Source organism: Papio anubis, chromosome X, assembly GCF_008728515.1.
Source record: "Papio anubis isolate 15944 chromosome X, Panubis1.0, whole genome shotgun sequence".
NCBI lineage: Eukaryota > Metazoa > Chordata > Mammalia > Primates > Cercopithecidae > Papio > Papio anubis.
The window spans coordinates 5,586,407-5,590,779 of record NC_044996.1 but is presented as its reverse complement, the minus strand read 5'-3'; the positions used below and the strand labels follow the sequence as shown (position 1 = coordinate 5,590,779).

General features: G+C 54.8%; 1 pseudogene; it reads left to right on the top strand.

The window, feature by feature from the left end:
* The first annotated feature begins 732 nt into the window (after positions 1-732).
* On the top strand, positions 733-4,158 carry LOC101010737 (annotated as a pseudogene).
* Positions 4,159-4,373: the final 215 nt, after the last annotated feature.

The window sequence follows — 4,373 nt, the reverse complement described above, 5'->3', positions numbered from 1 at the left end:
TAGTATTAGTAGATATTGTTTAATAAAATAAGTACATATAGTCCACACACATATAGGTATGAATATATGTAAAGATACATACATATAAATACATATAGCTATATAATATAAACATATATACATACACGTATGTGCTTATGCATGTAAACACAAATATGATCTACATATACCATATATAATGCACATACACAATTGGCATAGATGCAAAATTTCTTCCTTACTATACGAATGAGGGTTAAAATACGAAAATCACTGAAGTGGACTAGGAATGGTTAGATAACTTCAAAGCTCAGGACCTAGGCAAATTTCTTGCAGCTACTCAGCCTCTTCAGTGTAACAATAAGTCATTTAGTACACAAAGGTTTGAAAGGTCGACCTCTGGCTGGGGAAGAGCCTCCGTGGGAAGGTGTGTGTCTTCTCCCAGAGGTCACTACAATCGTGAGTGCTGCAACCCCGCAGGGAGCGTCTAGCCTGGGACCCGCAGCCATTCTCTGTAAGGGGTGCAGTTGTGCAAATGCTCAGAGGTGACAGAAATACAGTATTTCCTAAAAGCAGGATTCGGGAAGAGGACCCTCCTGAGTGAAGACTGAGGGTTCACCCACACCCCATAGGGGGGCCACAGAATTCAGCTCAGCCCCTCATGTCAGCCCTGAAAGACCCCAGCAGCCTTGTCCCCCCACCACACCCTTCCCCCCACTGCCACCTCAGGAGACTCGGGGTCAGAACCTGGGTCTGAGGGGTGCAGACCCCATCAGCAGAGGGCGGGGCTCCAGGCTGTCCCAGATCTCCAGGTGAGAACCTTGAGGAATGACTGAGCCGCCCCTCCCTGCCCCGCACTAGAATCCGGCTCCACCCTTGCCGTCAGCCCAGGTGAGCCCCGGGTGACCGCTTGTGACGCCGCTGACGACGCGGCCGCATGGATCAGAGAGAAGCGAGGCCCTGCTTCTGAAGGGTTCGCTTGCGATCGGCTGAGGGAAGCGGGCCCAGACTCTGTGAGGAGGCGAGGTGAGACGCTGAGGGGGGACTGAGGAGGCCCCCGCCCCAGACAGAGGACCCTCAGTAATCCAGCGCCGCCCCTGCTGCCGGCCCTGGACCACTCGGGGGCGGACTTCTCAGGCTGGGTCACCCCTCACCACCTCTGGCTCAAGCCCCAGGGGACTCTGGAGTCAGAGCTTGGTGTGACCAGGGCAGGGCTGGTTAGGAGAGGGCAGGGCCCAGGTTCTACCAGACATCAAGATCAGGACCCTGAGGGAGGGCTGAGGCCCCACAGAACACATCTCTGCCTCTGCTGTCAGCCCTGGGAAGCCCTGGGCACAGTGGCTGGGCATGGCGGCCGGACATGGCGGCCGGGCACACTGATTCTGATGTCCTCATAGGGGACTGATGCAGGGAAGGGGCTTGGTATCATGAGCACGGCTTCAGAGGAGCAGAGGGACGGCCCAGGCCGTACTGAGAGATGAGGGAGACCTGAGAGGACCAGGAACCCCAGGACAGGGGACTCACCTTACCCCTGTCTGAGACTGAGGCGCCTCCACATTTGGCCTCAGGAAACCTGCCCCTGCTCTCAGGCTGGGGCACCTCGGATAAGACTGTGGGGAAGGGATGTGCTCCCGACTCCCCAGTCGGGGGCCTCAGGGAGCTGCAAGACACATCGGTGGTTCAGCAGGAAGGAAAGGACCATGCCTTGTCATGGAGTAAATATGAATACCTGGATGACATCCAGACAGAGAAAGCCCCCATGAAACCTACTTCTGTCAGCCTTGGAAATCCTATGCAGGGGTGTCCGTGTAGTGCTCCCCTTACTTCTGCCTCCGGGGTCTCGGGGAGGTGGCAACCTGGGTCTGAAGGGCGTCCTCAGCTCAGCAGAGGGAGCCACACCTGGTCAGCACAGGGAGGAATCCAGGGTCTGCCTGGAGTCAAAGGGAGAAAGGTTGGTGAAGACTGAAGGTAAGAAGGTACCTACACAGCCCAAAGAAAAAGGGAACTTGTGGAGCCTGACTTCGGTTCTCAGTCCTAGGAGGCCTCAGGCATGGGTAACATGTGGCACGCTCTCATTTCTGCCACATGGCTGGGGATGGGCAGTCTCAGGAGGGTGAGAACCATGGTCCCAGTGTCACTCACAGGTTAGCACAGGGAGCCACACCTGTTCAACAGAGGGACGGGATCACAACATCTGCAGGAGCCAACGTGTGTACCCTTTGTGATGACTGGGGGTACTCCTGGCCTAGAAAGAAGGGACCCCACAAAGTCTAGCTAACGTTGGTTATTATCTGTGGGGAAACCCGATCAAGGGTGGTCCTAAGTGGCAATCTCACCTGTACTATGGGCAGGAAGTTGGGGAAACTCAGGAAGATGAGGACCAACCAGGATCCTCACGTTTGGACACATGGGCCCCAATGTATTTTGTGTAGCTATTGCTGTTTTCTCACCCTAGGGCAGGACACATGGACCCCAATGTACTTTCTGTAGCTATTGCTTTTTCCCCAGGAGGCCTTGGGCACATGGGGCCAGATGTGGGTCCCTTTACGGCCTTCTCTTCCATATCAGGGATGTGAACCCTTGATCTGAAAGTTTCTCAGGCAGGAAAAGGGCCAGATCCGGGCCCTGCCAGGAGAAAGATGAGGGCCCTGAGTGAGCACAGAAAGGACCATCCACACAAAACAGTGGGGAGTTCACAGAGTCAGGCTCAACCTCCTGACAGCACTGGGGTACTGGGGCTGTGCTTGTAGTCTGCAGCCTGAGTTCCCCCTCGAATTATCTTCTAGGAGCTCCAGAAACCAGGCTGTGAGGCCTTGGTCTGAGGCAGTATCTTTAGTCACAGAGCATAAGAGGTCCAGGCAGTACCAGCAGTCAAGCTGAGGTGGTGTTTCCCCTGTATGTATACTAGAGGCCCCTCTAGCATCAAAACAACAGGAACCCCACAGTTCCTGGCTCTACCAGCCCTTCTGTCAGTCCTGGAGCCATAGCCTTTGCCCAGAGGCTGCACCCTGAGATGCCCTCTCAATTCCTCTTTCAGGTTCGCAGGGAACAGGCCAGCCGGGAGGTCGGGAGGCCCCAGAGGAGCACTGAAGGAGACCTGTAAGTAGGCCTTTGTTAGGGCATCCGGGGTGTGGTACCCAGCTGAGGCCTCTCACACGCTTCCTCTCTCCCCAGGCCTGTGGGTCTCAATTGCCCAGCTCCGGCCCACACTCGCCTGCTGCCCTGACCTGAGTCATCATGCTTCTTCGGCAGAAGCGTCAGTCCTGCAAGGCTGAGGAAGGCCGTCAGGCCCAAGGAGATGCACCGGGGCTTATGGATGTGCAGATTCCCACAACTGAGGAGCAGAAGGCTGCATCCTCCTCCTCTACTCTGATCGCGGGAACCCTGGAGGAGGTGCCTGATTCTGGGTCACTGAGTCCTGCCCAGAGTCCTCGGGGTGCCTCCTCTTCCCTGACCGTCACCGACGACACTCTAGGGAGCCAATCCAATGAGGTTTCCAGCAGCAATGAAGAGGAGGGGCCAAGCACCTCCCCAGACCCAGCTCACCTGGAGTCCCTTTTCCGGGAAGCACTTGATGAGAAAGTGGCTGAGTTAGTTCATTTCCTGCTCTGCAAATATCAAATTAAGGAGCCGGTCACAAAGGCAGAAATGCTGGAGAGTGTCATCAAAAATTACAAGAACCACTTTCCTGAGATCTTCAGCAAAGCCTCTGAGTGCATGCAGGTGATCTTTGGCATTGACGCGGAAGGAAGCACCGCCACTGCTACCGGCCCTTGTCACCCGCCTGGGCCTCTCCTATGATCGCCTGCTGGGTGATGATCAGAGCACGCCCAAGACCGGGCTCCTGATAATCGCCCTGGGCATGATCTTAATGAAGGGCAGCTGTGCTCCTGGGAGGGAGGCAATCTGGGAAGCGCTGGAGTGGGATGGGGCTGTATGGGATGCTGGGAGGGAGCACAGCTTGGCTGGGAGCTCAGGAAGCTGCTCACCCAAGATTGGGTGCAGGAAAACTACCTGGAGACCGGCCAGGTGCCCGGCAGTGATCCTGTGCGCCATTTGGTTCCTGTGGGGGTCCAAGGGCCCTCAAGCAAAACCAGCTATGTGAAAGTCCTGGAGCATGTGGCCAGGGTTAATGCAAGAGTTCCTCAAGATTTCCTACCCATCCCAATCAAACAGTAGCTAACTCTTGCCTTCCTTGTACCTCTTACTGTACACTGTATAGTTAAAAAATGCATATGTGTACCTGAATTTGCTTGGCTTGAGAATGTGATATAATTAAATATGAATAAAGAAGTCCCTTGGTCACTGGTTCATGTTTTCCTGAAACATTCATTGAGTTTCTAAGTATTTGGAAGACCCTGCTAGTATTGAGATGCTAGTAAGCCAGGCTCCAG